We start from the raw sequence: 20,999 nt of genomic DNA on the forward strand, positions 1-20,999 counted from the left end.
AGCTGCGTGTGGGGCGGGGCAGGGGCCAGGTGCGTGCGGGGCGAGGGCCAGGTGCGTTGCTAATCCCGGCGAGGGCCATGTGCGTGCCGGGCGGAGCGGGGCCAAGGCGTGCGTGGCGGGGGCGGGGGCCAGGAGCGTGCGGGAGGCGTCGCCAGCGCACTTTGCCCGCCGCGGGGCCGCGGGTTCTGGGCCGGGCTGGCTGGCCTTGCCCGCGGGCCCCCAGGGAGGTGAATCAGGAGGGCGTGACCCTCCCGAGGCCTGCGGCCAGCCAGCCCTTGCCGCGGCTCCGTGGAGACCGGGGACCCTGTCCCAGCCGCCAGAGAAGTGCCAGCCCCTGGTACGGGGCCACAGCTGTACAGTGCAGGACAGAAATTTGGGGGGGTTTTTTGGGGGTGGGAGAGAACTTGCCGCCTCCCTGCCCCGCCCCAGGCGCCCAGCAGGGCCGGGCTCCGGGTCGGAACCCTGCGGTCGTGACTCATGGTCACGAGTGAGGATCCAGAGTGGGCCTCTAACCCGCAGAGCCGCCCGGGCCCCCGGGGCAGAGATTTTAAGTGAGCAAACTCCGTCCAGACTCTGCAGCCTGCTGAGCCACGTGGCATTAAACTCCAGGGCACTGACCGTGAACCGCACAGCACAGGAGATCCACGTTTGCCATCTTGGAGCGGGGACAGGGCTCAGGTGACTGGAGGAGGGGGAAGTGCGAGTCACCTTTTAACAATGAGTTCAGGGGTGCCTGGGTGGCCCAGACGGTTGAGTGTCTGCCTTCTGCTGGGTGCTGGTCCCCTGGCCGGGGGGCCTCCGCTCAGGGGGCAGGCTTCTCCCTCTCCCTGCCCTCTGCCTACTTGTGCTCTCTCGCTCTCTCTAATAAATAAAATCTTTTAAAAAAAATTTTTTTAATAAAAATGAATTCAATTTTGGAAACCTCAGACTGTTCTGTGCTTCCTCCATTCTTACCCTAGGCCAGGGTTCTCAACATGGACACTATTAACATCTGAGCTGAATAATTCTGGGTTGTGCTCTGACACTGTAGAGCGGTCAACAGCATCCCTGACCTCTCTCTCCACCACATGCGGGTAGCAAACCCCATCATCCCTCTCCCAGTTGTGACTGTTTTATCTTTGGAGCAGCGAAACATAAAGGAGTACCCACAGGTATCACTCTACCCTTATCCTCTCCAATCCTTTTCAACCCAGTTTTCATAGCTTCAGGTTGATCTTTCCAGCTTACCGTTTTGCAAACATGTACTTGTGTGCACTTATCAAAAGGGTGCTGTTCTACTAGCTACCCATCCATCCGTCTTTTATCGATCAACAGTCGGCAACTTGCTTTTTTGCCTTAACAGTAAACTTTGGAGATCTCTGTATTTGCTGCAGAGACCATCCTTATTCCTTTTCATGGCTATATCATATTCCATCGTGTGCCACTAATGGCCATTTGGGTTGTTTCCAATCTTATGTCACTGTAAATAATGCCACGAATAACCTAGTGCTGTGTTTCTCAAACTTTAACGCACATGTAAACGATCTAGGGTATTGAATGCAGATTCTGATTCAGTAGGTCCTGAGATACAGCACTTCTAACAAGCTCCCAGGTAGCTAAGGCTGCTGTTCGTCAGACCACACTTCCAGTAGCAAGATAGTGGAAATACTGTTTTGTATTAATGAAGAAATATCTATTAATCCAGATCTCTAGATGCCTAGAAATGGGATTGTAAGGTCAAAGGACAAATACACATATTTTTGTTAGTTTTCGTCAATTCATTTCCATAGAGATTGTATCATTTTGTCCTCTCATCAGCTATATCTGAGGGCTTCTTCACAGCCCTACTAACAGGGATACTTGGACATCTTTGGATTTTTACCAATCTGATAGGGGAGAAATGTTATCTCATGTAGTTTTATTTTTTTATTTATTTATTTTTAAAGATTTTATTTATGTATATCAGAGAGAGAAAGAGAAGCAGAGACACAGGCAGAGGGAGAAGCAGGCTCCATGCTGGGAGCCTGATGTGGGACTCGATCCCGGGACTCCAGGATCACGCCCTGGGCCAAAGGCAGGTGCCAAACCGCTGAGCCACCCAAGGATCCCCTCTCACGTAGTTTTAATTACCATTTGCTTTATTATGAGTGAGGCTGAACATCTTTTCATATGTTTAAAAGCATTGCCTTGGGGCGCCTGGGTGCCTCAGCTGGTTAAGCATCATGATCTCAGGGGTATGAGATGGAGCTCTGTATGGGGCTAAAGATTCTCTCCCCCTCTCCCTCTGCTCCCCAACCCTCACTCGAGTGCACATGCATGCTCCTGCTCTCTCTCTTTTAAAAAAAAGAAAAAAAAGCATTACCTCTTTTCAGTTTCTTCCTCTGAACTGTTTATGTTTATGTTTATGACTTCTGTTCATTTTTAAAATTGTTTCATCTTTTTCTTCTTGGTTCTTTTTTTTTTTTTTTTTTTTTAAATTTTTTTTATTTATTTATGATAGTCACAGAGAGAGAGAGAGAGAGAGGCAGAGACACAGGCAGAGGGAGAAGCAGGCTCCATGCACTGGGAGCCTGATGTGGGATTCGATCCCGGGTCTCCAGGATCACGCCCTGGGCCAAAGGCAGGCGCCAAACCGCTGCGCCACCCAGGGATCCCTTCTTCTTGGTTCTTAAGTGCTCTTTATATAGTAGCATTAGTCCTCTGTAACATAAGTTGCAAATATTTTCTTCTCGCTTCTCATCTCTTTACTGATTTTGCTTCTGGTAGTTTCTGCATGCTTTTTTTTTTTTTTTTTTTTTTTAACATAGTCAAATTTAATGATTTTTCCTTTACTGCTTCTAGATTTTTGAGTCAGAGTTAGAAAGTCTTTCTCTAGCTTATACAGTTCACCGATGTTTTCTTCCAGTATTTGCATAGTTTCATTTCAATCCCAGGTGATGGCTGGAGGAAGAGAGAGCAGGGAAGAGTAGAAGGCAAGAGTACCCCAGTCCATGTGCCGAAGGCCACACACACATTTGTCCCTCAGTAGTACTCATTGATTCACCAGTGTCTAATGTTTAGAAAATTCACTTCAAATACAGCAATGATGTCAACAAAAAGATATGACTCCATGTGTGCCTGGGTGGCTCAGTGGTTGAGCATCTACCTTTGGCTCAGGGCGTGATCCCAGGGTCCTGGGATTGAGTCCTGCATCTCCTTCTCCCTTTGTCTCTGCCTCTCTCTGTGTCTCTCATGGATAAATCAATAAAATCTTTTAAAAAAAAAAAAAAAGGTTTGACTCCAGAGAATGTCTTTTTCTTTCCAATCCCAGTCTAATTGGTCTCTGTTAACCCTGACTGAAAGCAAATGGCTCTGACTCTTGGCAATAGCACGGCATTTTATTTCCCCAAACTTCCCTGGATGTGGGATGTATTCAATTTCGGTTTCAAAGGACTTTGGTTGTCCATGTGAAATAGAAGTAAATGGAATCTTTTAGGTGTTTATAAAGCAGTCTGAACTTACGATCAGTAAGTTGGAAATAAACATTTAACCAAGAATCTTGATTATGATACTAAACACAGCTTATTTTACTTATGAATTTGGAATTATTACAAGTAAATATTTTTGCTGTTTTATTTTTTAAAATAATCCCCCTTTTAAATGTTGGAAATAGTAGATTGACAAAAACCTATTCAAAAAGCACGTGGCAACCTGTGTCCAGCTCATTTAACACAAGTTGATTTTGACATTAGAGTACAGCACAGTAACTCACCTGTGACCAGATCAAAGAACAGTAACTAAACCATCGCCCTGAATAAGTGTCTTCTCTTCTGCTGACACTTCAACCCTAATACAAAAGGAGAAGAAAGGAAACACCTCTCATAACTGGGAACGTGTTACCATGACACTTATGTCATGTAGTCCTGTTGTTCTCTATGTATATTCTCATAGAATATATGAGATTGTTGTGTGGAAACAACTTCCATAAAACTGTAGAGCATTTACCATTTGCTTTATTATGAGTAGAAATGCTTACCTTGATCTCAGTGGTAGAGATGGATTTGTATTGATTTAGGCATACGTTTTAAAAACCAAGTTACCATAAATAAGCCAAGCAACACTAAGTGTCTAGATAGTCATATGGGGCCTTAGGTGAGTTAAATGGAGAAGAAGAAGCAGAAGCAGAAGAAGCAGCAGAAGCAGAAGCTGCCACCACCGCAGCCTAATGGCTTAGGTGCACATGGGTGGCTCAGTTGCTTAAGCATCTGCCTTCAGCTCAGGTCATGATCTCAGGGTCCTGGTATGGAGCCCCATGTTGGGCTCCCTACTCAGCAGGGAGTCTGCTTCTCCCTCTCCCCCATCCTTGCTCATGCTCTCTCTTGCTATCTCTTTCTCTCTCTCAAATAAATAAAAGAATGCTAATGGATCGGACCATCCCTGATTAGGTCAATTGCTTAGCAAACCCAATTAAATTCCATGGATATTACCACACATCTGTAGTGCAAAACTATGACACTGGCCCAGAACTAGAACCTCAGCCCTCTCGTAAAGAATGTAAAATAACTTCCCAGGCAACTAATATCTGTTTGGTTTTCCTTACAGATAGTAAGGACTGCAATGTTTCCTATGAACAACATAAAAGTAATTCAAATGACATGGCAGTGGCCTGTGAACAACGTCACAATACTTAATAGTTCTTCATATCTAATGTTCTGTCAAACAAATTGTAGCAGCCTCTCCTAGAGATTCACTTGACAAACATGTTCAGGTCATAGGTCACTTCTGAAAGACAGACCAGGTTAGCAGAAGAGAACAGAGGCCATGAACATGGAGAGTGTTGCTGGAAGGCTGATACCTGCTAAGAACAAAACCTAATTCTGTTTCTGCCCATGAAAGGTCATCAAAGAGGCTGATAAAATAACACACTGAAATCAAAACTGCAATGAGATATCACCGTACCCCTTCAGAATGGCTAAAATCAATGATAAGAAACAACCGGGGTTGGAGAGGATGTGGAGAAAAAGGAACTCTCTTGCACTGTTGGTGGGAATGCGAACTAGTGCAGCCACTGTGGGAAACAGTATGGAGGTTCCTTAAAAAGTTAAGAATAGAGCGACCCTACGACCCAGCAATTGCACGACTAGGTATTTACCCAGCGAATATAAAAACACTAATTCAAAGGGATACATGCACTCCTGTGTTTATAGCACCATTATTTACGATGGTCAACATACGGAAACAGCCCAAATGTCCCTCCATTAAAGAAGATGTGGTAATAGATGCACAATGGAATGTTACCCAGCCATAAAAAAGAATGAAATCTTGCCATTTGCAAAGACATGGACAGAACTAGAGAATGTGATGCTGAGCAAAAATAAGTCCGAGAACAACAAATACCATATGAATTTACTCATTTATGGAATTTAAGAAAACACACTAGCAAAGCACAAAAGAGAGAGAAACCAAGAAACAGACTCTTAGGTCTAGAGAACTGCTGGTCACCGGAGGTGGGTGGGCGATGGATGAAATAGACAATGGGGATTACGGAGGACACTTGTGATGAGCACCAGGTGATGTACAAATTGTTGAATCACTATATTGTACACCTGGAACTAACAGCACTGTATATTAACTAACTGGAACTAAAAGAAAAACTTAAAAGTATAAAATAAAACTTCGCCCCAAGTGGGCAAAACGTGAGAAGCAGAGATCCAAGGAGTCTGCAGGCAGTGGGTGAACAAAGGTTGCACACTCCCTTCCGCTGGGAGGTGGTGACCCTCTTTCCCAGGGGAAAAACACTTGGAAAACTGAGGTCTTGATTTTTTTCTACCCCAGAAAAGCTTCTGGAATAATAGCTACAGAGCTGAGAGGTAGATGCCAGCTTCTCTGCGTTTTCTGTTTAAGGAGAATTGGGGGAGTACCCAAGACTCTGAACCCTGTACAATCGGGCTTGTGAGTGCTGGCCCGCACTGCTCCCTCCACTCTCCCTGCACCTGTACTCAAAGAGCTCGGCCTCCTCCCAGTTCATTCTGGGACTGAGGCAAAAAACCTACCTGCCTTAAAAAAAAACAAAAAACAAAACTACCTGCCGTCTTTCCTCAAATACCTTAGCAGAAGTTTGGACACCAACCCTGGAACATTTTTGGGGTGACCATCCCCCAGCTTTCTTTCCAAACTCATAGGGAGCACGTGCTAGAGAAGATTCCTTATCCTGCTGGCATTCCTTCCCTAAAATGTGATCATAGTCCTGCAACTGAGGTAACTCCGTGGTCCTTCAAAATAGACCCAGCATTCATGTTCTTTGCCTTTGCTGGAATTCTTGGGAAAATCCACCGTGGGTTTGCCTCTTCCACTTCCACAATTAAAAGGGTAAAAGGACAGAGAGATGCAACGAGGCAATGTTCTCTCGTGCTACCTCACAGTTTTCTATCATACTGTTTTTAAAAATGAGAAAATGTGACTTTTTCTTTTTTAAGTACAAGCTACTTTTCACATTCAGGTGCTTGTATTTTGTAAATCCTCCCCCAGCAAACTCAAACTCTCAATGCCCCACTAGATAGAAGAGCTGAAAAGCCCCAAACTTCACATATTAAGCATTTATTATACTGAGGATTGTATTGTACATTAAAGCTGTAGGAGGTGACTGATTACAGGAGGTTACGACCTCCTGGAACTGACTCAAGGAGGAATCAAAACCAGGAAGAACTGGAAACCTGTTCAGCAGACGCAGGCAAGCAACATTTTTAAACAATCAGATATAACAGAAATATACTGTGTTTAGGGTCTTTCTCAGATCTATGTGTAAATCAGTAAGCCTTACTTTTTACAACCCTAACAAATTATATTTGTGATGCACAAGCACTTGGAGCACCGATTGCTAGCAGGTGCCCCTTCTCCTTGCAGCGAACAAGCTTCAGAGCAGCGGAGCAATCTGAAAGACTGCCTCCTGGACTATCGTCCTCAGTAAGACAATGAATAAAGCATTTACTAACCTACTTTGAGGTTGGTTTCTTTCAGTGGATAGTATCAGGTTTCAAAGAAATTGAGACATAAAACTGAATAAAACATGATCCTTTTTTTCAGCAGTTGAGCTGGATGCCAAGGGAGACTGTGTTTGCAGTATTCAGCAGTGGGGGGATCTGTTTCAAAGCTCCCAGTGGATGCCTGAAACTGCCTCATCCCAAACCCCAGGTATACTCTGTCTTTTCCTATAGGTACATACCTGCCATACAGTATAGTTTACAAATAAGGCACAGCAAGATATTAACAACTAATAATAAAATAGAACCATTATAGCAACATATGTAATAAGAGTTATGTGAATGTGGTGTCTCACACTGAGGAGAAGTAGAGTCAAATAGGCAAGGTAGGGCTGGCCTGAAAAGGGTCCTTACGCCAATCTAAGGAGTTTGGGATTTACTGGCCAGGCAATGGGGAACCATTATAGGATTTTTAACTAAAGGAATAACATGATTCATTGATTCATTCAGTCAGTCAGTCCTTTCCCTATTCTCCCTTCCTCTGTCCCTCCCTCCGTTTCCCTTTCTGATCCTAGCATCAGCTTTTAGGATAGTTTGGATGCAGAAGAAAGTGGCAGCCAGGGTCAGTTAGGAGTCGGCTTTAGGGGCCCAGAGCACAGGCCATTTGGGCCTAAGCCTAAGTAGTTGGCAACAGTGATGATGGTGATGCAGGGAGCTAATCAGGAAGCAGAAACCATAGGATATAATGCCCAAGTGGATTTATGGGGAAGGGACAAGGAAAAGAATGGAGTTCCAGATGATTTTTAGCATTCTAACTCAGAAAATCAGATCCAAGATGATATAATTAACAGAAAGAGAGAATATGAGGGGAGAAGGATAGGCTCAGGGGTCAATTAAAGAATTAGTTTGAGTCTAAAGGGCTTTATAGTGCTTGCGACACACTTAGGTGACACATTAGGTAGAAATACAGGCAAAGCTATGGGATACAGGGTCTAGAAGCCAGCAGAGGGATGTATCGGCCCAGACAAGCTTGTCCATCACGAAGGCACCTGTCTGATGACAGAAGCCGAGGCAATAGCAACCAACACTTTAAAAGATTGCTAGGGGATAAAAGCATAGGGCAAAGAGGATTTAGAAGAGCAGAAGCAACTGGGCCTGAGAGAGTGAGGTCAATGGGATTAGCAGCTCATGTTGGAGGAAGCAGGGAGAGGACACTTCAAATGAAGTCTCATTCCCAGGTCAACAGTTACCTTCGTGAAGGCAGGACAACCACCACAGTGAGTGGGACTCAAGATGAAGAGACAGGTGGAGACCGCTGTCTTCAGATACTCTTTGAAGAAACTTCAAGGTGAGGACTAAGAGGGCTGGAGCCGGAGGTCAGCTGGAAGGACGTGTTTCAAGGACTGAGCAGAGGTGAGCATGCCATCTGCCTTCTGAATCATCACAGTCAGAAACAGCAGGGAAAATACTAAGAAGTTGTCTGGTTTAAAGGAAAACGTGAAATGAAGAAATGATTGCTTTCTCAAGAGTACGGTGGTGAAGCAAAGCCACGCTGCTTATGTCTATCTTGACAATTATTCTTTGTTATTTTAGGCCGTCTTTAATCCAAGGGCTCAGGTGACATTTGCACTTTCCAGCCCCGACATGTTAACCTAGCACCCGAAAGACAAGGTGTCCCTAGGAAGAGGCGCCATAGGAAGGGCCCAGAAGTAGGGGCTCAGAGCTGGTTCATCTACCGTGTGAATGGATCTACCTGAAGTCCAGAGGTGTTTTCCAGAATCCATGTTTCAGTTATTTTATTTCATTCATTTTATTTTTCACATACTTCTTTTGAAATCATGCTCTCTTATTTAAAATCTGAGTTAGGGATCCCTGGGTGGTGCAGCGGTTTAGCGCCTGCCTTTGGCCCAGGGCGCGATCCTGGAGACCCGGGATCGAATCCCACATCGGGCTCCCGGTGCATGGAGCCTGCTTCTCCCTCTGCCTATGTCTCTGCCTCTCTCTCTCTCTCTCACTGTGTGCCTATCATAAATAAATAAAATAAAATAAAATAAAATAAAATAAAATAAAAATTTTAAAAAAATAAAAATAAAAAAATAAAATAAAATCTGAGTTATATCAAGAGAATCTTATTACCCCGGAGATCTGTTTAATATTCGTGATCATATGATTTTAAGAAATAGCTAAATAAAAAAGAAAGAAAAAAAAATAGCCAAATAACTGACTAGAGGTTCCTCTCTCTCCTCCTCTCTCTTACTTTTTTCCTCACAAGATGAGCTTGTCTTCTTATATGGTCTGGAATCACCTGGGTGATCCATTTCAGAATGCAAATGAAGAGAAAGGTGAATGGGAACCCTCTGTCCTGGGATAGGGTCCCCCTGGCTCTGAGCTGCCTCGCCTGGGGTCTAGGTCATCGCTGAAGGCAGCTGGATGGATTTGCGTGAGAAGCCCAAGGAACCGGTTTCCTCAAACGTTAAAGGGATTTAGTGTGCTTGGTCAGGGCAGTCCTGACGGGGGCCCTGTACTAACGAAGCTCCTAAAAAACTTTAAAAAGCAAGCAAGCAAACAAAAACCATTGAAAGCAGGGCTCAACCATTATGAGTGTAATTTCAGCCAGCCTGTGGCTGGTGCCAAGGTGTAAAAATCCCCCTCCAGACCCTGTCACCTATCACAGGGCGTGCTTTGGGAGACAGAGGCTGAAACTAGGACTTGCATTACCTTGGAAACTCAGAAGGGTTTAGTGCTGGAGGAGTGGGATTCCCATGATGATGCAATAGATTTTGCACAAAGGGCATGAGGTTTAATTTCAAAATGCAGGTTTGGGTATCACAGAATGAAAGCGAAAAGGGACATGAGATACGCATTTTCATTACTCCTACTTGGTGAAAGGCGGTCAGAACATTTTCATTCTTTTTAAACAAAGGCAGGCAGTTCCACCACTTTCTAGATGCCCGTCCGGGAGGTAGAGAACCTCAGTTCCCCATTAGGAAGGACAACTAACTATCTGTTGAGCCCCAGGAACAAAACATCAAGGGCTGAGGGAGGAGCTCTATCACCCCATCACTGTTGTGCCACATACAACTTTCTCCCGGGGCCCTCAGGTTCCAAAGGCAATATAATAAGGTCCTCACAAGGACTGTGGGGAGTTCTTATCCTATGAGTTATCGAAGTAATATGATGAGCAAAGTCTTTTGGATCATTTGCAATGGTATTCCTGGACAACCTGATGTTTGCTCATCAGCCTTAATAGCTTTATTACATGAACTACCTGCATTCATGAAATGGTGAGTGATGTCCTACCTGGGACGCCATGTCCTAACTGGTGGTATGACTAGTTATTTCATTCACTCCACAAACTTTTATTGAGCACCCACTATAGGCCAGGAGCTACGCTACACTGGCAGTATGATGACAGAAGACAAGGTCCCTGACCTCGAGATATCAAATAGATACTGTGAGATAACAGAAAACCATGTATATTGGTCTGTCCCCTGCTCTGGACAAGGAACCTCCTAAAACCTTTGTAATTTCCTAAGTGATAAGAACACTAGGAACATCTTTTGTTCTAATTGTTGGTCGTTGACTTCAGCTACTGACATAGGGCTCCTGAAATCCATGTAACCTCCTGGGTAGTAGTAGTGTCTCTCTCTGATGAGGCTCTTCGAGGTGGGGTCGTGAACGGCTCCTGGATGAGAGCCCGTTGCTGGAAAGACCAAGCCATGATTGGAAACTCAGAATTTTCAGCCCCATTCCCCATCCTCTTAAGAAGGGAGAATGGCTGAAAGTGGAATTAATGACTGATCGTGCCTACATTATGAAGCCTCTGCAAAAATCCAGGCAGGATGGGGTTTGGGGAGCTACCACATTGGTAGAGGGTGGTGCACCCCACCCCCAACTCCAGAAGGACAGAAGATCCTGCACCGGGACCCTCCCAGACTTTGTCTTATGTATCTTAAAAAAAAAAAAAAAAAAAAAGATTTTATTTATTTATTTGAGAGAGGAGGGGGCACAGAGAGGAAGCAGCAGACCCCCTGCTGAGCAGGGAGCTCCACCAAGGGCGGATCCCAGGGATCAATCCTAGGATCCTGAGATCTTGACCTGAGCTGAAGGCAGATGCTTAACCGACCGAGCTACCAGGCGCCCCTGTATCTGTTCATCTATATCCTTCATCTTTCAGTAAACTGGTGAATGTGTTTCCTTGGGTTCTGTGAGCCACTCTAACAAATTAAGGAATCAAGAAAGGCGTCCCACACTCAGTCACAGTTGGGCAGGGATCCCCAGACTCAGGCTGAGCTGAGCAGGGGACAGTGTTCCAAGCTAGGAGGCAGGGAAACTTGCAGGAGTCCGCACGTTGGAGGAAACCTCTAACCACTGCAGCAGCATCAACGATGAGGCAGCCCAGACTAGACACTCACGAAGGGCTTTACAGGTCACGCCAATAAATTTCTATTTTATTTTAGAGGCTGCAGAGTCTCTGAAGAATTCTGAGCTGTGGGACCCATAAGCGGAGCTCTGTCCTGGGAAGACTGCGCTGCAGGAATGCGGACAAGCGGGATGGGAGGGAGCCAAGACTGAAGAGTCAGAGCTGCAATCCTTGAAAGACCCTGATGAGCGCAGGGGCCGTGGGGGTGGAGGGGACGGAAGTATTAAAAAAACAAAACAAAACAAAATTGAACTGAGTAAACTAAACTCCTCAAGTTTACTCTAATTGGCTTTATTAAATGATTCCTGGGACGCCTGGGTGGCTCAGTGGTTTAGTGCCTGCCTTCAGCTGGGGGTGTAATCCTGGGGTCCTGGGGTCAAGTCCCACATCTGCCTGGAGCCTGCTTCTCCCTCTGCCTGTGTCTCTGCCTCTCTCTCTCTCTGTGTCTCTCATGAATAAATAAATAAAACCTTTATAAAAACAAAATGATTCCTGACTCAGGCAGTGTCCCGTCTAGCAGGTAGAGGGATGATGCTCTGTGGAATTAGACAAAATGGAAAGTTTTTATAGGAAGGACGGTGGGGCAAGAGAGTTAGAAGCAAATAAAAAGATTGTTCCAGGCCAAGTCTCTTTTCCTGAGGCAGAAGAGCAGGGTTTTTTGTTTCTTTTTTTTTTTTTTTTTAAATCAGATTAACTCCTATTCTTTTGGGGGGATGGAGGGGGCCATGTGACAGACTCACTGACACTCATCAGAAAATTCCTGACCCAGCCGTTAGGACGCTTCTGGAGAAGGTGGAAACTGCAGTTAGGTCAGGGATGAGGCTCTGCTCTGGGGACGCGCCTGGCCTGAGCAACAGCAGGCTGCGCCCGCGCTTTTCTTCCTAACACAAGGACGACCAGGTCAGGGAGAAGGTGGGCCGGGACCTGGGTGGCCGGGCGGGTGGGCGAGGCCCGGGGACTCCGCTGGAGACTTGCACCCGCGGGGCAGGGCCAGGACAGCGAGCGAGGCGGGAGGGGGGAGCCCGGAAGACAAAGGACCTTGGGGAAGGGAGGGGCTTTGCTTCTGTCGGGGAAGCGCGGGGGTCCCCCGAGGGCTGGGGAGAGGCGGGGGGCGGGGCAGGCGACCCCGGGAGGCCCACGCGGAGGGAAGAGGCCGAGCCGCGGCGCCGGGAGGGTCCGGGAAGGGCGTCGTTCACAGCAAAGCGGAGGGAGGGCTCGGAGGCGGCAGCGCCAGGACCGGAGGGGCGCGGACGGCGGCTCCCCGCGGCGGCCCCGAAGCTGAGCCACAGGCCGGAGCCCCCGCTGCGGGCCCCGGGAGCGCGGGGCGGGGCGCAGGGGGCGGGGCGCAGGGGGCGGGGGGGCGCGGCACCCAGCGTCCGGGGCGGTCCCGCCCGGCCCGAGGGCTGCAGGGAAGGCGAGGCTGGCGCCGGGTGACCCGGAGAGCGGCGGGGCCGAGGCGGGTCACGACGCCCCGGAAGGAGGGGGAGGGGGAGGGGGCGCGTCCCCCCCGGGGCAGAGCGGGACCCAGCGGCTCCCGGGCTCCGAGCCCCGCCCTTCCCACCCGGCCCACGAGCCGCGGTGCCCCCCCCAGGCCGCGGCTGTAAGGGCGACCTCCGCGCCCCCCAGCACCCGCCTCGCCCGAGGCGCCCCGCCGCCCCCGCCCCCGCCCCCGCGCCGCACCGCGCCTAGTGCCTGGCGGGCTCCCCGCGCCCCCACCGCGCCGCGCCCGGAGGAGCCGGGGCCTCGGAGGGGGGACTGGGCTGGGCGGGGGGCGGCGGGGGATGGGGGGAGGGGACGCGGGGGGAGGGAGGGGACGCGGGGGGAGGGATGCGCCCAGGAGGGGGGATGCGCGGGCGGGGCTGGGGGAGGGGTAGTCAGGCGGGGCTGGGCCCCGGGGGAGGGGTGGTCAGGCCCCGCTGGGCCCCCGAGGGGGGGGGGTGTCAGGCGGGGCTGGGCTGGGGGAGGGGTTGTCAGGCGGGGCTGGACCCCCGAGGCGGGGCTGGTCAGGCGGGGCGGGGCCCCCCCTGTGGGGGTGTCAGGCGGGGCTGGGCCCCCGGGGGGGTATCAGGCCCCGCTGGGCCCCGGGGTGGTGTCAGGCGGGGCTGGGCCCCCGGGGACTCGTGGCCGCCCAGGAGCCCGCTCGTTTCCTCCGCGGCGCCCTCGAGATTCCCTTCCCGGGCTTGCGACCCCGCAGGGCCCGCCCGGTTGCCGCCGGGGGTGATTGCTGGGAGAGGCGCGGGCGCCCTCTAGCGCCCGGGGCTGACCCGTCAGGGCGCCGGGCTCGCGGGGCGTCGGCCGGAGGAGGGAGCCTGGAAGCCCCGGGGAGAGGAAGAGCCCGACGCTCCGAGTGGACCGGGCGGCGCCGGAAGCGCTCGGGGGCCTTACACGCACTTGCTCAGAAAAGCCTACAGGGTTAATACAAGTGAATGAACACCCAAAACTTACGCATACCAGGTGTGGTTCGTTTGATAGCGCCAATAAAATACTCGATTAGTCATCAAAATTAGCACCAAATTAAGTTTTTTTCCCCTAAATCATCTCATGGTGCCTTCTTTTCTCATTAAAAAAAAAAAAAAAAAAAAAAAAAAACACCTTGCTTTCCCACAGGAACAACACACTCTGATTACTGCAGAGTCTGTGCTCCCCAAACTGCAATCCCGAGACCCCAAATAAAGGTCTTTGTTCTGTTTAAGTCCTTTTCTCAGTAGACAGCGCATTAGGCCATCGGATTCTCCCCAAGTCCTCCTGCCACCCCCCGCCCCAGTCTGTTCATGGCAGTCCTGAGGCTCAGCTTCCTGTTTTCCCTCTAACTTTTTTTTTTAATTTTTTTATTTATTTTTGATAGTCAGAGAGAGAGAGGCAGAGACATAGGCAGTGGGAGAAGCAGGCTCCATGCACCGGGAGCCCGACGTGGGATTCGATCCCGGGTCTCCAGGATCGCGCCCTGGGCCAAAGGCAGGCGCCAAGCCGCTGCGCCACCCAGGGATTCCTCCAACTTTTAATATTTGAGATCTTACCTACACTTGAGACCCATTTTTACAGCACTTTCCAAAACATCACAAGGTATAATAATTTAACTTCAACCCAAAAGTAGAATTTTCATTATCCTATGCAAATTCTTAAAATACTAGATTCGTCTTGCTGGTCACTTACTTGGGTGTATTATGCGTAAAGTTATCCAAGTAAGTTTTGTGAAGTTTTGCTCTTCACATGGCTGAGCAAGTAGCACTATCATTCAAGAGTTGATCTTCCTGATTGTTCCTGCTGGGGTCCCTAATACCTTCTTCTTTTTTTTTTTTTTTTTAAGATTTTATTTATTTATTCATGAGAGACACCAAGAGAGAGAGGCAGAGACACAGGCAGAGGAAGAAGCAGGCTCCATGCAGGAAGCTTGATGTGGGACTTGATCCTGGGACCCCAGGATGACACCATGGACCAAAGGCAGGCGCTAAACCCTGAGCCACCCAGGAATCCCCTGGGGTCCCTAATATCCCCTGCGGTGAGCTGCCTGAAGACCAGGGTGCTGTGCCTATATCCCTGTATCCCCCAGGGTACAGGGCAGGCCTGAACCTTTTCTTAGAGCTGTTCCTACTTTTTAAAACCAGATGACCCTGTGAGAGTTTTTGCTCAGCCGTGTACTTCTTTGCTAATCCCAGGTTTTTATTTTTTAATCCTTACTAAGAGTTGTTGTTGTTGTTTTCTGATCCACCAAGGATCCTCTTGTTTTCTATGGGACTAAAGATTTATTTATGTTTAAAAAAATTTTTTTTTCTATTAGTAGGGATGTGGATGTGAAGGCCTCATCATGAGCTCAGTCTACCCTCCCCCAACAGAATGTTTTCATCCTAGTTTAATTCTGCAAATGAGAGCCTCTCCTTTTCCACTCCAAGCTCAGTCCAGGCTGTTCTACATACAGCTTACTTTCATAACGTTGCAAAAGCAATATTTGTCCCTGTAATGAAATCAAGCAATCCAGAAAAGTAGAGTTAAAAAAATAAATGTCCCTCTCCTTTCTCTCCTAGATGCCCTTGTATGTATTAAAATATGTTTGTGTGGAAATACCTACAGTTATATAATGTTATTACAAAAATGGAATCACACTGTCAATAAAGGGAACCATACTATCAAAAAAAAATCTCTAAGAGAAACTGAGACCCCCGTCTGTCACTACTCTGAAATTGTTTTCCCTGGAAACAAAGGAGGTTCCCAAAGTCTGTGAAATAGGCTCGTTATATATATTTGCACTGAAGGAGAATATGTAATATCAGCAAATAATTCCCTACATAAAGCTTCTTTATTTAAAAGCCCTGACATAAATTGGGGCACTTGGGTGGCTCAGGCGGTTGGGATTTCAGCTCAGGTCATGATCTTATAGGTTGTTAGATTAAGACCCAAGTCCAGCTCCCCACTCAGAGGGGAGTCCACTAGAGTGTCTCTCCCTCTGCCTCTCTCCCCACTCACATGCTCAAGTGCATGTGCTAGCTCCCTCTCAAATAAATCTTTAAAAACAAATAAAATAAAAATCCTGACATAAATTAAAAGTACACACATAATTTGTTTTGCAATTTTTCTTTATATTAGCTCCTGTTCAAGTCCATTGCCCTGTTAGTTTGCAAACTGCATGACAGGAGGGGACCAGGGAACCGAGGCACCAGGGTCTGTTTTTGCTCAGAATTGAGTCCTCCAGGCTCCAGCTAGTGACGGACACAGGAAAGGTGGCCAGTAAACGCTTTTTGAATGAATGAATGAATCTTACCAATCTGAAACTTCTAGAGTCAACCTTTACTTTTATTTTTTAAATATGTTTAAGATCTAATTGTCAGGCTTTGAGATAGTGTGTGTCTTCCTTTATTCTGCTTTGGTTTCCATGTTGTCAGTTCCTGTGCTGTCTACTTCTCTTTTGAGTTCACAATGATATCCAAGAGTCAAAAACTTTGAATTTACTAGAAAACAAAAACATAAGATTTCCTCCCATTGATACTTAATATGAGATATTCTATCATAATATATCATAATACTTTTTGCCTCTATTGTCAAAATGTCTCATAAAGATGAGATAAAACATCATGATTTTCTGCCTTTGGTGGTAGGGTACAACACCATTCTTTAATCCTGTATTACAGAACCAAGATTTGATTCAGAAAACAGATTTCCTTGTACTAATTCATATGCTGTTCATGTCAGATTTGATATTTCATTTTATCAGATAAATCTAGGAAAAAACAACTCTCAAATTAGAATAATAGCTGATAAGCAATTGTGTAGCAAGGGTTTTAAAAGAAATTAGCAAAATACCTTTTTTTTTTGAAGATCTTAGTATTATGAAGAATATCTTCTTATAGTTTGTTTTATGTATGAATGAAATGTACTCTTCTAGCTCATGACATTTTTTAAAAGCAAGGATGTTAGTACATGTAAATATTTAGATATAATAATTATTTTTAATATAATTTTTATTTTGATTCACAAAAAAGTTGCAAAGGTAAAACTAAGATGTCAGCACTTTACTATTTACTAAAGTCCAGACCATAATTTGGATTTCACTAGTTTTTCCATTAATAGCAGAAAAAGAGGATTTAATTTTACAATGGTAATTTATAAACTATCGGATATATTCTTGAGAAACTTCAATAGCATACCTTCAACTATATATTATTGATATAGCTGAGAAATTAGGCCTCGGTAAAGATGTTTTTCACTGCTCAATGCATAGGAAATGTACATGACAATGGTACTTCAAGAATTATAAAGCATTAAATTGAACAGACTATTCCCAAAATGTTAAAAGATAAATATAAATAAAAGTCACATTAACACAAAACATTTTAAGACATAAAAATAAAATTTGTCATTCTCTCTTGCTATATAGATATGCTAATATCTCTAGAGTGCATCATTTTAAGATTTATTTATGAGAAAACCAGTAATTTTGTTTTTTTTTTAAATGACATGTTGTATCATGGTGCATAAATCTATAAATACAAGAAGCTCAATGAACTCCAAGGAGGGACTCAAAGAGATCCACACTGAGACACATTATCAATTGGTTATAAGACACAGATTCTTAAGGTAAGAAAAAGAGATGCAACTCTTTACATACCAAGGAGCTTCCATAAGATTAACAAGGAGTTTCTCATCAGAGATGATAGAGGCCCAAAGACAGTGGGATGACATATTTAAAGTGCTGAAAGGAGAACTCAGTCAAGAATTCTATATTCAGGGACACCTGGGTGGCTCAGCGGTTGAGCATCTGCTTTGGCTCAGGACTGAACCCCCGGGTCCTGGGATCAAGTCCCGCGTCGGGCTTCCTGCATGGAGCCTGCTTCTCCTCTGCCTGTGTCTCTGCTCTCTCTGTGTGTGTCTCTCATGAATAAATAAAATCTTTAAAAAAATAATAAAATCTTTAAAAAAAAGAATTCTATATTCAGCAAGACTGTTCTTTGAATCTGAAAGAAAAATTAAGACACTCCCAGATAAACACAATCTGAGGGCCTTTGTTACCACTAGACTTGCCATACTACAAATGCTAACAAAATGACATCAGACAGCAATTCAAAGCCATATGAAGAGGGATCTCCTGTAAAGGTAAATACGTGGGAAATATAAAAGCCAGCATTGTTGTATTTTTGTTTTGTGATTACACTTTTTCTTTTCAAATGCTTAAAAGACAAATGTATAAAATAGAAATCTGTTATTAGGCACAAAATATATCGGGATATAATTTGTGACAATAATATAAGGGAAGGAACAGAGCTGTATAGAGAAGAGTTTAACTATTGAAATTAAGTTAGTATCAATTCAAACTAGATTGTTATAAATTATGATATTAAATGTAATCCCCATGGTAACAACAAAATATCTAAAAAATACACACAAAAGGAAGTGAGATGGGAATCAAAATAATTCATTTTAAAAAATCAACTAAATGCCAAAGAAGACAATAGTGGAGGAAATGAGGGACAAAAGACATAGTAAACAGCCAAATGGCAGAAGTAAATCTTTCCTTATCAGTAATTACTTTGAATGTTAATGGATTAAAGTCTCTAATAAAAGGCAGAGATTGGCAGATTAGGTTAGTAAAACATGATCCAACTATATTCTATCTATAAGAAATTCAACCTATAACCAAATATGCAAATAGGTTGAAAGTGAAAGGATAGAGAAAGATATTCCTGGAAAATGTAATCCACAGAGATTTGTGGTGGCTATACTAACATGAGACAAATAGGCTGTAAGTCAAGAACTGTAACGGGACAAAGAAAGACATTATATATTGGTAAAAGTCTCAGTACAGCAAGAAGATATAACAATTTAAAACATTTACACACCTAAGAACAGACCCTCAAAGTATAAGAGGCCAAAAATGACAACTTAAAGGAGAAGTAAGCTATTGTGCATTAATAGAGACTTTAATACTCCACTTTCAATAAAGATAGAACATCTGGGATCCCTGGGTGGCGCAGCGGTTTAGTGCCTGCCTTTGGCCCAGGGCGCGATCCTGGAGACCCGGGATCGAATCCCACGTCAGGCTCCCGGTGCATGGAGCCTGATTCTCCCTCTGCCTGTGTCTCTGCCTCTCTCTCTCTCTCTCTCTCTCTCTCTCTGTGTGACTATCATAAAAAAAAAAAAAAAAAAAGATAGAACATCTACACAGAGGGCATTTAGGTGGCTCAGCGGTTGAATGTCTGCCTTTGGCTTAGGTCGTGATCCTGGGGTCCTGGGATCGAGTCTCGCATCGGGCTCCCCGCAATGAGCCTGCTTCTCCCTCTGCCTGTGTCTCTGCCTCTCTCTGTGTGTCTCTCATGAATAAATAAAGTCTTAAAAAAAATGAAATTGAACCACACACTTTTATTTTTTTTTTCTTTTATTTATTATTTATGATAGTCACAGAGAGAGAGAGAGAGGCAGAGACATAGGCAGAGGGAGAAGCAGGCTCCAAGCACCAGGAGCCTGACGTGGGATTTGATCCCGGGTCTCCAGGATCGCGCCCTGGGCCAAAGGCAGGCGCCAAACCGCTGCGCCACCCAGGGATCCCGAACCACACACTTTTAAATAGCCAATGGATCAGAGAAGAAATCACACAAAATTAGAAAATACTTAGAGATGAATGAGACAAACAACATACCAAAAGTTATGGGATGCAGTAAAGGCAGCACTCAGAAACTTCTTGGTGTAAGTGCCTACATTAAAAAAGAAGAGAGATCTGAAATCAAAACCTTAACTTTACACCTTGAACAATTAGAAAATGAAACTAAACCACAAAGTTAGCAGAAGGAGATAATAAAGACTAGAGCAGAGATACATAAAAATAAAAAATAGAAAAACAGAATGAAAGTGGTAACATTACTATTGATCTTATAGAAGTAAAAATAATGACAAGAGAATACTATGAACACTTGTATGCCAACAAATGTAATAACCTAAATAGGACAATTCCTAGAGGCTCACAAATTACAATAAACTGACTGAAGATGGGGATCCCTGGGTGGCTCTGCGGTTTAGGGCCTGCCTTTGGCTCAGAGTGTGATCCCAGAGTCCCGGGATCGATCCCACATCGGGCTCCCTGCATGGAGCCTGCTTCTCCCCCTGCCTGTCTCTCTCTCTCTCTCTCTCTCTCTTATGAATAAATAAATAAAATCTTTAAAAAAAATAAACTGACTGAAGAAAACAGGAAATCTCAACAGATACATAACAAGTAAAGAGATCGGATCAGTAAAGCAAAACCTCTCAACAGGATGCCCACTCTCACTGTGTTTATTCAACATAGTATTAGAAGTCCTAGCTAGAACAATTAGGCAAGCAAAATAAATAAAAGGCACCCAAACCGGGAAAGAAGTAAAATTGTCACTATTTGCAGGTGGCATGATATTACATATAGAAAATCCTAAAGACTCCAGCAAAAAACTGTTGGAATAAACAAATTCAGTAAAGTTGCAGGGTGCAAAATCAGTATACAAAAATCTGCCTCATTTCTGTACACTAATATAAGAAAGAGAAATTAAGAAAACAATCCCATTTATACTTGCATCAAAAAGAATAAAATACCTAGGAGTAAATATAAGCAAGGAGGTAAAAGACCTTATACTGAAAACTATAAAAGATACTGATGTGGGGCAGCCTGGGTGGCTCAGCGGTTTAGCGCCGCCTCCAGCCCAGGGCGTGATCCTGGAGACCCGGATCAAGTCCCACGTTGGGCTCCCTGCACGGAGCCTGCTTCTCCCTCTGCCTGCGTCTCTGACTCTGTGTGTGTGTGTCTCTCACGAATAAATAAATAAAATCTTTAAAAAAAAAAAAAGATATTGATGAAAGAAATTGAAAAAGAAAAATAAATGTAAAGATAATCTGTGCTCATAGATTGGAAGAATATTATTAAAATGTCCATACTATGCAAAGCAATCTACAGATTCAATGCAATTCCTATCAAAATTCCAATGGCATTTTTCAGAGAAATGGAATAAACAAATCTTAATGTAAATATAGAACTATGAAAAGCCCAGAATAGCTAAAGTAATCTTGAGAAAGAAGAACAAAGCTGGAGGCATCATGCTCCCTGATTTCAAATTATATTACAAAGCTATAGTAATCAAAAAGTATGGTATTGGCATACAAACAGACTACACAGATCAAGAGAATAGAAT

At 45.1% G+C, this 20,999-nt stretch overlaps 2 long non-coding RNA genes across 7 annotated transcripts in view; one reads left to right on the forward strand and one right to left on the reverse strand.

Moving 5' to 3' along the window:
• The first annotated feature begins 126 nt into the window (after nt 1-126).
• LOC111094029 lies at nt 127-11,754 on the forward strand. 3 transcript variants are annotated; one of them, XR_005384209.1, is made up of 6 exons: nt 127-678; nt 960-1,151; nt 6,862-6,960; nt 7,042-7,149; nt 8,177-8,351; nt 11,399-11,754. It is a non-coding gene; the product is annotated as an uncharacterized LOC111094029 (long non-coding RNA). The 3 variants fall into 3 exon arrangements; XR_005384210.1 differs by lacking the exon at nt 11,399-11,754 and adding an exon at nt 8,532-8,918; XR_005384211.1 differs by lacking the exon at nt 6,862-6,960.
• Nucleotides 8,195-20,999, reverse strand: part of LOC102151896 — a 24,196-nt gene continuing 11,391 nt past the window's right edge. The window contains exons 5-7 of one of the 4 annotated variants that reach the window (XR_005384214.1): nt 19,487-19,541; nt 17,462-17,545; nt 15,949-16,304 (exon numbers count right to left, since the gene is read on the reverse strand). This is a non-coding gene — a long non-coding RNA (uncharacterized LOC102151896). Of the gene's footprint in view, nt 8,419-15,948; nt 16,305-17,461; nt 17,546-17,688; nt 17,743-19,486; nt 19,542-20,999 lie in introns of those variants that run through there. The other 3 variants (XR_005384215.1, XR_005384213.1, XR_005384212.1) reach the window with 3 other exon arrangements.

This window comes from Canis lupus, chromosome 35, assembly GCF_011100685.1.
Source record: "Canis lupus familiaris isolate Mischka breed German Shepherd chromosome 35, alternate assembly UU_Cfam_GSD_1.0, whole genome shotgun sequence".
Taxonomy (NCBI): Eukaryota; Metazoa; Chordata; class Mammalia; order Carnivora; family Canidae; genus Canis; species Canis lupus.